At 40.0% G+C, this 13,392-nt stretch overlaps 1 protein-coding gene across 3 annotated transcripts in view; it reads left to right on the top strand.

Annotated features, from left to right (window-relative positions):
- SMARCAL1 (SNF2 related chromatin remodeling annealing helicase 1) overlaps positions 1-13,392 on the top strand; it is a 70,517-nt gene that overhangs the window by 14,173 nt on the left and 42,952 nt on the right. Inside the window, exons 1-2 of one of the 3 annotated variants that reach the window (XM_070729801.1) lie at positions 11,713-11,855; positions 12,391-12,507. The gene's annotated coding sequence lies outside the window, so the exon portion shown is untranslated. Of the gene's footprint in view, positions 1-11,712; positions 11,856-11,886; positions 11,949-12,390; positions 12,508-13,392 lie in introns of those variants that run through there. The other 2 variants (XM_070729818.1, XM_070729810.1) reach the window with 2 other exon arrangements.

The raw sequence follows: 13,392 nt of genomic DNA, 5'->3' as shown, positions 1-13,392 counted from the left end.
GACAATTAACTGAGTTTTGGCATAGAAACAATTGCTTAATCTATAAGCTTTAAAAGCTGTCATTAATCCTGTCCCATACATCCTGATTAAAGCAAGGATTTGGGGAATATAAGCAGATCTCCTCCTAGCATTTTGGAAGGATATTTATAAGGGCTGGATAATGCTTATTTATGTATTATTTATTTATTAATTGGATTTGTATGCTGCCCACACCCAAAAGACTCAGAGCAGCTTACAGCAAGATAAAAACAATCTAAATTAGTTACATACAACAATTAAAATAATATAAAAAGCCTTAAATATTATCATTACAGTCACACCATCACATATCTCAATCAAATCAGATATAAATGGTTAGGGCTACTATTGGATTGAGGGTGATTACTGGTGATCCTAAAAACAGTGAGAGCTCATTTTAAGTTAATGATTATTGTATCATCTGCACCCACTTTGTGGTTCATTGGACTTAGTAGCTAATTCTCATTACACTTAATGTTGACAAGGCAAAGTGAGCGTGTACTAAAGCTCAGCAGAATCAGAAAGGGAGTGTCACCATATGGCCAACGTCCAATTTTAAATGTGACTATTTTATTAAAAATATTGGGTGAGGTCAGCCCAAAATCAATTATATTCAACCCTCAGATCTCAAGTCTATGAACTCAGTGTCAGAATTGCTTCACCAAACCATTTAATATTCAGAAGTGGAAACTCCTGGCAAGCTGTTCTGTACTAATCAAGGGCTTGCCATATTGATTCTGGGGACCTTGGAATGATAAAGCCTACTATCCAAATACCATGTGGGAAAGAAAAATGACTGCTATAGCAGGAAAAGAGAACTGAGTCATTGGAGCTAATCTATTAATATTACCTACTACCGGTATTATATGGTCACCTTTGGGTAGCCAAGCTTGTAAATATAATTTTCCAGTTCATCCCAATGGTCCTTGGTCAAGCAAGGCAGCCTACAAGATGAAATATAGATATTAACAATTAGAAACTCTTGAGGGGAAACTTAAATTGCAGATGCTAAGGCTAAATTCTCACAAGATTCAGGCTGTAGAAACATAGAAACAAAGAAGATTGACGGCAGAAAAAGACCTCATGGTCCATCTAGTCTGCCCTTATACTATTTCCTGTATTTTATCTTAGGATGGATATATGTTTATCCCAGGCACGGTTCAATTCAGTTACTGTGGATTTACCAACCACGTCTGCTGGAAGTTTGTTCTAAGCATCTACTACTCTTTCAGTAAAATAATATTTTCTCACGTTGCTTCTGATCTTTCCCCCAACAAACCTCAGATTGTGCCCCCTTGTTCTTGTGTTCACTTTCCTATTAAAAACACTTCCCTCCTAAACCTCATTTAACCCTATAACATATTTAATTGTTTCGATCATGTCCTCCCTTTCCCTTCTGTCCTTCAGACTATACAGATTAAGTTCATTAAGTCTTTTCTGATAAGTTTTATACTTAAGACTTTCCACCATTTTTGCAGCCCGTCTTTGGACCCCTACAATTTCATCAATATCTTTTTGTAGGTGAAGTCTCCAGAACTGAACATGATATTCCAAATGTGGTCTCACTAGCATATATTTATCGGCTCAGTGTTGTTTGAAATCAATGGGCAAAATCCCTTGGTGTTGACCTCTGAGACCTTCTGTTGTGACTTCAAGAGAATATACAATGAAACTGTGCAGCACCAATGGCTCTTTCTGCTTTCTGTAGCACTTTCTGCTGCCTACAAGATGGAAGATAGACATTAACAAATTAAATCCAAGAATGAGTAGTCATTCATTTTGATCTGCCATTGCATAATATTCAAATAAACTAGAGCCAATCCATCATGGTTAGTTCCTTGTCAATCTAACAAAGTGTACCAAGTAGTGATTTGTTAGTTATCTACTTCTTGAAGTAACCACTTCAACCGGGCATCTAAAAGATAATGATCAGCCAACTGAAACTCTGATATTAGATTTTAGATCTAGAATTCTTTATTGGCCAAGTGTGATTGGACACACAAAAATCACGAGGTAAAACATTTAATGATTGTCATAGGGGTAAAATAAGCAATCAGGAAACAATATTAATAAAAATCTTAAGGATACAAGTAACAAGTTACAGTCATAAGTGGGAGATGATTGATTGGAATTATGAGGAAAAAACTAGTAGTAATAGTCATGCAAACTTAGTAAATAGTTTGACAGTGTTGGGGGAATTATTTGTTTAGCAGAATGATGGCATTTGGGGAAAACTGTCCTTGTGTCTAGTTGCCTTGGTGTGCAGTGCTCTATAGCAACATTTTGAGGGTAGGAATTGAAACAGTTTGTGTCCAGGATGTGAAGGGCCAGTAAATATTTTCACAGCCCCCTTGTATACTCGTGCAGTATACAGGTCCTCAATGGGAAGCAGGTTTTCAGCAATTGTTTTTTCTGCAGTTCTGATTATCCTCTGTTGGGTTGCAGAACCGAACCAGACAGTTATAGAGGTGCAGATGACAGACTCAATGATTCCTCTGTAGAACTGTATCAGCAGCTCCTTGGACAATTTGAGCTTCCTGAGTTGGCGCAGAAAGAACTTTAAGGAGACTTGCAGTTGGATATCTAATGTAGGAAAGCCCACATACCCTGTTTCCCCGATAGTAAGACACCCCCGATTGTAAGACGTATCGGGGGTTTCAGGGGGGTCGGCTAATATAAGCCATACCCCGAAAGTAAGACATATGTCTTACTTTCGGGGAAACACGGGGGTATTGCCGCCTCCCTCTCATCTAGCTGCGCGACGCCTCCTGCCCACGTCCGCACCGTCCCCCTCTCCATACGTCGCCGCGTCTGCCACCTCCCTCTGATCTTAATGAGCGCCGCCTCCTGCCCACTTCCGCGCCGTACGTCACCGCGTCTAAATGTTAATTTTATAGTTAAAACAAAAAAATCGACAATTTTTTTCCAATATAAGACATACCCCGAAAGTAAGACATAGTGGGGCTTTTGGGGATAAAAGAAAGTAAGACACTGTCTTACTTTCGGGGAAACACGGTATTTCCTGAGGCTGACAGGAGTGTGGACTAAAAGCAGAGATGTTTATCTGGCTGTTCTGAAGAACTGCCATTGTCAAAGACAGATGTGGGTTTAAAGCCATGTTTTCTGGAACTGAAATCCACCATTGATGAGATCAGGAATGTGTTAATATGAACCACCATTTACACTATAGGATGGTCTGGGATAGTCTGTTTTTTCAAAAAAATGTGTGCTTTGGGTTATTTTTTTTCTGAAAGTTTTGAGAACAGCTTTCAAGCTTAAGCAGATTTAGGATTTTCTCTGAGGTTCAGAAGGTTTCTACTCAGTAGAGTTGTCTCGTGAACTTTCATAGCTTTTACAAGGCCTTGACTTCTAGACAGTAACTTCAGCTGCCGATCTTTCATCCTTCGGCATCATTATAATGGAGTTGGTAGAATAATTAACTGTGGTCTCTTCTGCTAAGGGTTTGGTGTTCTGCCTGTACTGGCACTAAATTGCATTACGGCCTTAAAATGAAATAGAGTTCATATTTAAATCTGGAAATACCCCAGTAGGATAAATAGCCGAGTCACAGTTAGTGCATGTTTTATGTAAATTGTATAATGATAACAGGTTGTGTTTAATGCAAACCAATATTCAGTTAATGCAAGGTTAGTACATAAGGCACGGCTAAAGTTATCAGGATATCGTTTGAGTTTTAGATATGGCTATTTCAGCCTGTACTCATCTATCTTTATGTATAGAAAAAGAAAGATTCCTTCATATAAAAATATTACAAAAAAGAGAGACTTTCAGAATTTATCAATCTAAGAATCCATTTTGTTCTTTATATAAGAAGTGTTACAATATCTGTTTTGGGGCTGCTTATCAGAAAACAGCTTATTGGACCTGGCGTTCAAATATGGACCGTGTGGTCCTGCTTCTTTCATGGATTTCTGACCTAAGATTTCATTCCTCAGAATAGGTTGAAAGTTGACCAAATGATGCTACCACATTCTGTGTAATTAGAAAGCTGTAATTAGCCATTGGGTCTGTAATAGATTTTCCTGGCAGCCTGTTGTTCACATTGAACATATATCAAGGGCTCTATAAATTATCTATCTTAATGGAATTGCTTAAAGAAAAGTAAAACCTAAAAGAATTTTGGATGGACTTTCTCTTTCTAGGAGACATGTAAGTGCTGTGAACCATGGAGGGTTTAAACAAAAAATACACGAATCTGGCAGGTGCAAGATGTTTGTTCTCTTACTTGGAACTAGTAAGTAGTATAATAGTAGTGGTAGGTTGCTACCCGTGGTGGTGGCGGGACGCTCCGCCCACCTGCCGTGGCATTATGTTGTGAGCTGCCCTGATTCTTTGGAGAGGGGCGACATACAAATCTAATAAATTATTATTATTATTATTATTATTATTATTATTATTATTATTATCATCACCATCATCATCATCATCATGGATGATCAGTGCTTACAGAAAGTTCTGCGCATGCACAGAAGCACTGCATGTGCATTCACAGTTCCAAACCGGTAGTGAAGGTAAGTGAAACCCACTACTAATCAATAGCTCTATCTTAATCAAAGCCCACCTTAAAGGGCTGCTCTTGTGGGGAAAATCGTAGGCCCAGTTTTACTGTGTACATCACCTTGAGTTGAATGAATTAAGGCATGGTATAAATCTAGTGATAACAATGTACTAAGCCTCCGTGAGTTTGTTCTTCCAAATGTTAGGCGATCTTGGTCTCCCAAAGGTTGGTCGCATCTTTATATAGAAGAACAAGAGGAGGGTGGAGAATCATTAGTTTTTGTGTACTGTTAGCAGTCTTCCCAGAAGTATAATTTGCTAACCGTGTAGATGTGGAAATAGTTATCCACTACCCTAGCTGAGTTCAAAAGAGGATTAGACTAATAATAGAGTATTAATGAAGGATCAGTTTACAAAGATCTATTAGCCATCTCTTTCAATAACTGCTGCTGAGAGAAAAACAGCAGGGAAGAGCTGCATTACTTTGGAACAATATGTCTCTGGCCTGTTGGTAATACTATGCAGGACACATAAGGCCAGAGCTTCTCAAATAGTGGGGCCCCTCCCCCAGGGGGGGCACAGAGCAATACCAAGGGGGAGCGTGTTTGACCCCATGCGTGGTCCCTCTCAATCGGTTACCCTAGACCAGGGGTAGGCAAAGTTGGCTCTTCTATGACATGTAGACCTCAACTCCCAGAATTCCTGAGCCAATCATGCTAGCTCAGGAATACTAGGAGTTGAAGTTCACATGTCATAGAAGAGTCAACTTTGCCTACCCCTGCCCTAGACAGGGAGTGTTTTCTCAATTGCATGCTGCTCTGAGCCCAGAAGAGAAGGTGGACAGGCAAGATGGGACGGCTGCATGGATTCTTGTTGTTCTTGCCGGGTACCACAGTAGCCATGAACGGTGTGGCAAACCTGCTGCTGGACAAAGAGGAGCATCCTCTGCAGCTGGGCAAAAGCTTTGAATGACACCCTAAAGCCTCTTTCCACACCATTTTCTGAGAGGCGGTGCTTATGGGCCAGGCCAGTGACCCCAAAACCATCGGCTTGATTAAGCTGGCCTGACTCTATGTCAAAACACTAAAATTCCATTGGGGTCCAGATTGGAAAGTTGGGGGAAGGCACAAAATGTCTACTTCTTTCTGGGGCGGGGGGGCGGGGTGTAACAGAAAATAATTGAGAAGCACTGCAATTAGTGGTGGGACCCAACCAGGGTTGGGCTGCTGACCGGATGGAGAAGGGGGGAACGTAGTGGGGTAGCAAAAATGGAACTCTACCCCAGAATACCCAATTTGCACTGAAAGATGTTGAAAGAAAATGCAGGGCATCCTGCATAAGCCATGCCTACAGTGTGGCAGCCCTTCACTGGACCCAAACATGTCCTTTTTAAGAAAAAACAACAGCGCTATCGTTTTCAGATTGTTGATTCCGTAGTCAAGAAGTCCTGCATCCTTTATCTAATGATGCTCTGCCTATTTGCATCTAAGTGTTTATCTATTGCAAAAATTTATAGGTTACGTTTTAGTTTAGGAACTAAGGTAATTTATGAATGTACATTTATTTATTTATTTTTAAATATGGAGGTTCCCATAAATTTTATTTACAGGGTAAATATCAGGTATCACACCAATTATTTTTTTTTCAAAAAATATCTTTATTAAATATTTAAATTAAAACAAATAGACAAAATTTGACTAATAAACATGTAAACATACATTACATATCATAGGCACACATTCTATCAAACCATCATTTTTCTTTTGTACATATTCATAATTGGTTAAGTATATTTACAATAATTTTTTAAAATAGTTTATTACGTTTCATATATAAAAAACAGGAGAAAAGGGAAGGGGAAGAGGGTCCAAAGAACTGAAAGTGTTAGACATATGGTTACATCATTGTGCGAGAAATTTTGAAGTATATAGAAAATTATCAATGGTATAAGTAATTGTCTTGTAAGAAAGATTACATTTCATATATTTACAATAATTTATTCTTATTCGATTTCCTAACTATCTTTCTCTGTGTACTTAGACTAATTCATTACGTAGAAGATCTATTTGTCAACCACACTGTTGATTTTTGTGATCAAGTGACCTGTCAATAAGTCCTTTTATCTAGTTTATTAAGCTATGTGATTTGATTTTCTATATTTGGGAAAGTATGCGTATTACCTTCCGTTTGACACATCAATTTCTATAGTAGCTAATTCATAGTAACAAACAACAGTGCTAAACAATGCTTTCAAATGGTGTAGAATCCCGGAGACTGCGTCTATGTATTCTACTTCACTGCATTATGGGTTTGCAATTGCTACCTTTAGGAGGGTTTTTTTTAAAAAATTCCTGATCACAATTGTGGAATTTTCAGGTATCCCCCTCCAAGTATTAAACAGGAGTTAAGCCTGCTTAGTTCCCAGATCAACCAAAATCAGCAAAGTGCTGCCCCCTGCTGAGGGTCGCTCTTTCAATTGTGCTAATGCGGCTTGCTTCACTGTTGTAGAACTAACAGCTTGGAATGAAGTTCCTTTCATCCCACTGACTTTAATTAGATGAACTCTTTTAAATGTAAATGTTCTAGATAGGCTAATTTGAGGAGTGATCAACTTGAAAGGGCAACAAAAAAAGGAGGAGATATTCATGAGCTGCTTCTAATATTATTGTTCTAACAACTGCCTTCCTTATTGGTTGGGAGAAAATACGACCAGATTCTGCCTAGCAAATTCTCCCTCCATTCCCCTCAATATTATGTAAAGCTCTAGAGCTCCATAAATCTTAGGCTGGATGTAAAGATTTACATCCCCTTCGTGGACACTTTCCTAAATAAGCATTTTCTCTCAGTCCAAGGGATGAAAACCACAGGCGTTAGTTAAAGAGCGGCATCAAGTAATAGACACTCTATTATTCAAATGGGTTTAATATGTTCATCTGAACACATTATACTGAACCATAATATAATTTGTGGGTTATAACTTATATCACAGGTGTCAAATCCGGGGTGTCACATTGCTGTCACATGATATTTTGCGATGTTCTTCTTCTTATTCGTGAAGCTGGAATGGCCTGCGATTGATGCATCCTGCCTTTGGATTGCCAGTTTGACACCCTGGCTTAGGTACTTAAATGAACTGAACCTTGGAGGATTGTTCAACTCTAATGAAAACTCATAGTTCTTTATGTACTGATCCCTCGAGATCGGGGTCACCAACCTTTTGGACCTCAGGGACCACTAAATTCATAATTTAAAATCCTGCGGACCGCTAATATGCTGGGTGGGTGTGGCTAGGTGGTCATGTGACTGGTTGGGCATAGCCAACTCTATGTCACATTGAGTGACATTTCACCAGCCTCTGCTTGCCACTCTCCTCCCAGCAACTCCTTGGGTCCCTGCCCAGGCTCATTATTATTATTATTATTATTATTATTATTATTATTATTATTATTATTATTATTATTATTATTACTACTACTGTTGTTGTTATTGTTATTATTATTATTATTATTATTATTATTATTATTATTATTATTAATTAGACTTGTATGCCACCCTTCTCTGAGGACTCGGGGTGGCCTTAGATTAGATTACATTTATTGGATTTATATGCCCCAACAGGAAGGGCCCCAACAGGAAGCAGTTGTTGGAGCTAAGCAGCTACCACAAGAAAGAGTTGACAAAACAGTTCAAATTGGATCTGACTGAGAAGGAGACTCAGAAGCACCTCACCGAAGTCTATGAGCATAGGCTTTTCAAGCAGACGGAAGACCTGTGGGGGTGTAAGGTCAAGTACCAGTGTCTGGAGGCTCAGCGGGCTGAGATGATCAGCCAGTTCTAGGCCGCTTTACGTATGGTTTGTATGAGACGTATGATTGTTTTTTGTATTAAGGGTTTTAAATTGTTTTTAACTATTGGATTTGTATTGGATTTGTATTGTTCTGTTGTTGTGAGCCGCCCCGAGTCTTCGGAGAGGGGCGGCATACAAATCTAATAAATAATAATAATAATAATAATAATAATAATGATGATGATGATGATGATGATGCAGTCCCACAGGAACAAGGTTCTCTGGCTCTTCGCCACCAGCCCCACTTCCCTCAGCCTTCGCTCAAATTCCCGCACCAGGAGGCTGAAGCAGACTCCAAATTTGTTCCTCCTTCCAACCCACACAAAAAGACCCCAAAGGGGGAGACTCCCTGCAGCAACAGCACAAATGTTCATTGCACGTATCCATCCCAGGGGCCGTAATTTGAGGACCCCCAATTTAGTGCAACGTTTAAAAAATGCAAATAATTTTTCTGCAGAACACCCAAATTTTCTCGTGAACCACCAGTTGGTGACCGCTGCTCTAGATGGCTATTATTTAAAATCAGCCCTCTGAAAGAGATGAACCTATTGCCAAACTAAACTTGGCCTAGTTTGATGTTCCAAGGTCTGACCGTGAGATGAACTCTCTTAAAAAATTCTGTTTCTTGAGTCCTCCATTTGATATACCACAAAGATTTCTTTCAGGTCGCCTGGCTTCTGTTCCACTTAAGTTTCCCTTAATGGGAGAGAGGTAACCTTGATTGTTTTGTTCTCAGCTACATCCCCCTGGCATGTCATCATTAGTTACTCCTCTGAAGCCTTCTGATCATCAAGAGCCCCATCAGGATTCGGGCTCGTGTTGTGTCACAGCAAGACTTTCAGGGTTTTCATTGGATAAGGATGCTCTTAAGGAAAATCCTGAGTATGATAATTAAGCTGAGCATATCAGACCAAAAGCAGTGAGTTGAAAGATTTGGACTGTGCACTCTGCTCCCACTGAGAGTTTTATCTGCTGTAGGCAACATTGATCTTGCTGGCTAGTAGCAAGGAATGTCAGGGACGGCAAAACAGAGATAGCTTAGCAAAATCTTAGTGAGATCTTAGCAAAGATCTTAGATGGACCCAGCAGGTGACAGCACCTAACTAATCCCTATTCAAAAGTGGGGGTCCGACCTGGTTAGCAAGACTCTATTTCGCACACAAAAGCAAAAACCTGCTTTGAAGCACATAGGGAAGATATGTTAATTGCAAACTCATTACTGAAAACTCTCCTATGTGCAGAAGAACAGCAGATAGTGGTTCATTTTACCAAAAAGTATGGCGTAACTCTGGTTTCTGTAGCAGGATTATAGAAATACAGTACTGTATGTGTAAATGCTATTGGATACATTGCATGAGCCCTTCATGGCATTGGACCAGAATATCTCCAGGACCGCCTTCTGCCGCACAAATCCCAGCGACTGATTAGGTCCCATAGAGTTGGCCTTTTTCGGGTCCCATCAATGAAACAATGTTGTCTGGCGGGGCCCAGGGGAAGAGCCTTCTCCGTGGCGGCCCCGACCCTCTGGAACCAACTCCCTCCGGAGATCAGAACTGCCCCCATCCTGCTTGCCTTTCGCAAACTCCTAAAAACCCACTTCTGCCGACAGGCATAGGGAAATTGATTCCCCTGGGCCGTTTCATTTTATGTATGGTTTGTTTGGGATGCATGACTGTTTTTTATAATAAGGGTTTTAAACTGTTTTTTAACCATTACATTTGTACTATGTATTGTTGTTGTAAGCCGCTCCGAGTCTCTGGAGAGGGACGGCATACAAATCTAATAAATAATAATAATAATAATGAATGGAACATGAATTCAGAAAGTATATGTGTGGGTGCACGCATAGAGACTTTGGTTTAATTTTTGGCAGTTCAAGGATGTGGCAGCAGCTGACAGGGGAGCATAATCTTTTCCTAAATAGGTTGAATTCACACATTCTGTTCAGCCATAATTATGTTTTTTGGCTTTTATCCTTATCGTTCTGATTTAGGCTTAGGCCAATGATGGTGAACCCTTTTTTGCTCAGGTGCCGAAAGGGCACACGTTAGGGCGTGCACATGGAGGGTATCGCATTGCATCCATAATGCAATAACCTCCCACTCCCATGTGCAAACAACCTTGTTCAGGAAGGCCTCTGGAACCCATGGATGGAGAAAAGCAGGCCCAGTGGTTGGGCCATTGAGCAATTTTTCGCCCTCTCCAAGCTTCAGGAAAGCCTCTTGAAGCCTGGGGAGGGCAAAAACGGCCTCCCAATGCCCTCCGAAATGCCAAAAATAAGCTGGCCAGCGTGTACATGAGCACTGGAGCTGACATAGGGTAACACCTCGTGTGCCCTCAGATATGGCTCCATGTGTTAACTGTGGCATGTATGCCATAGGTTCATCATCACAGGTTTAGGCTGTTGCATGAACCCAATCAATTGTGGCTGATTTGATCCCTCATGATAAAAGAAACCACAGGAACAGGGACTTGTAAAGTAAGTAAATGTGGTTATACAACCAGTCCTCTAATGATTTCCCCTCCCTATCAGCTCAAAGTAACCCCATTCCTAACCCCATTACTTGTATACTGAGTCCTATTGGAATGGAGGTCGTATAAGTATAAATATAAGTAAGTAAGTAAATAAATATAAATATAAATAAATAAATAAATAAATAAGGGGGGGGGTTTGGGACCATTCCTGTGGACTTTTTTGAACCATTAAAAAAATTTTAGCTGAATGCTAATTTTTAAAAAGGTATATATGTTGTCCTCTTATTTCATGGTGGTTTAAAGTTGCAATAGCTGCAAAAAAGTGATTTGCGACTTGCTCTCAAAATTATAACCATCACACGACATCTGTGGTTGGGATTTGGGTGCTTGGATACTGGCTTGCATATATGGTTGTAGCATTCTGTAGTCATGCAATAGTGATTTGAGACCATCTCAGTTGGTTTCCAACGAGCAAAATCAGGGGGGGAAGCCACATTCACTTTGGGCAGTTTCTCTGCCCAACATTTAAAATATAAGATTATAAAGTGGAGCCAACTATAGAAAGAAAAGCTCTCGAAACTGGTGAGGAATACTAATTATGTGTCAATTTTGGGTGACTAGGTTATTTCAAGAAGATCAACCATAATGCTTAAAAGTTTGTGAATATTTTTGAATTTTCAATATTTCTCTAAGTAGTATAACGATACCTTTCCCTCTCCATACTGGGTCCATAAACTTTACCAGGACGTGGCTCACCGTAGCGCCAGAGCTGAAACCAAACTTCATTTCCCATGATGCATTGAGGTATTTTTCCCCGTGACGCTTTCATTAATGGACGTCGCCACGAAGGGGTTGGCGATTTCTGACTGAGTTCTGTTGGGAATTGTAGTCAACGGCTAGTAGAGGCTTGAAAAGCTTCGGTCCGGAGGTGGTTCTTGGAGATGGAAGTATGAAGAGTTGCTGGATGTTTTTCGGGAAGCGCAGCTTCTTCTCGCAGGTGGGAAGCAGCAGATTGGTGCTGCCTAATTGCTTTAAAAAGGTGGACGGGTGGGGAGAATCGGTGTCTTTAGACAAAGCCACCGGAACCCAAGTAAAGTCCCGAGTAAATCCTTAAAAGTTGACTTTTAGAGTTTTAAATTGTTTTGCCTTCGCTTTGATGGTCAGGAGGGTAATAAGCTGTCTTCTTGGGAACAATTGCATTGAACTTTTTCATGAAGCAGTGCGCTGCGATGGATGTAACCCTGAAAATAAAAGGCTTTTATAGGGTATTATACTTGCATATTGAGCTAAGTAGTGGTATTATACTTGCATATTATACTTGCATATTGAGCTGAGTAGTGGTTCTTGAATTAAGTTTTGCAGAACAAACTATGATTTGTGCGCAACCCATAATGCCACAGTGGCTGGTTCACCAAAGCGAAAACCAAGCAAATTGCATTGACAAGTTAAAAGTGGCTTGAAAGACTAAATTTCTTGGCTTGTTGGTATTATAACTCTTGAATTGTTTCAAAATTTCTTCTGTTGGCTTACAGGGTAACACTGGAGGAAATAAAGATGCACTATTCCAAGAAAGGCTGAGCCTTACTCAGATCACTTTAAATCAACTGAAGAACTGCTAGCTTTTGCCAGCATTTTAAGACTGTCATAAGGTACATTTTAACATTCACAAATACTTTAGTGCTTTCTGACCTGGGTTGCCAATATTCCTATAAATCAGTGGTTCTCAACTTGGGAGTCGGGATCCCTTTGGGGGTCGAATGACCATTTCACGGGGGTCGCCTGAGACCCTGGGAAAAGACAAATTTCTCCTGCTATTAGGAAGCTTCTATTCTGGCATCTTGGAACATATTTTTACAATTCAACCAATCAGACGTTTACAGTGGGGGCATCTTTCTGACCTTCCTGCCAATCAGCTCAAAGCTCTGTTGGGAGAATTGGGGCTAGACTTATGGTTGGGGGTCACCACAACATGAGGAACTGCATTAAGGAGTCGCGGCCTTAGAAAGGTTGAGAACCACTGCTATAAATGTTCAATTTTTGAAACACAGTTGAAATTCTTAACAAAATATGTTAGGTCAGTTGTAGCTAATTTCTTATATGCCAAAATGTCAGAAATCAAACTTGATTCTTGCCTCCTTTGAATTTGGCATCAGGTTTTTTCTTAATTTCACCTATGAAATTTTTTTGGCTTTTAGCCAAATTTACCTAGAGTTATCTATCTTAATTGTAATTGTAAGGAGCATTATATATATCCTGTCTTATCTTATTTGATGAATAGTTTCCTCTTGTTATCAGCAGTGGTGGTTCATTGGAGTATGAGAAGTGGGGAAAAGTACAGCACAATCTGACATACAAGATTTGGTATTATAGCCAGTTTTAATACATTTAATCTTAGCTTTCATGCAGGGTACATTTTGTGATCTGGTCTAGCTAGCGGGACTGACATTTCATTTCTAGAATTGGGGCCTTCCTCAGTCTGTAGAGGGAGAGACTTAAAATATCCTAGAGTCTCTGAAATGCCTGTCATAAATTAT

The sequence above is a fragment of the Erythrolamprus reginae genome, chromosome 1 (assembly GCF_031021105.1).
Source record: "Erythrolamprus reginae isolate rEryReg1 chromosome 1, rEryReg1.hap1, whole genome shotgun sequence".
In the NCBI taxonomy this organism is placed as follows: domain Eukaryota; kingdom Metazoa; phylum Chordata; class Lepidosauria; order Squamata; family Dipsadidae; genus Erythrolamprus; species Erythrolamprus reginae.
The sequence above is the reverse complement of the archived record's forward strand: the minus strand, read 5'-3'. Positions and strand labels throughout refer to the sequence as shown.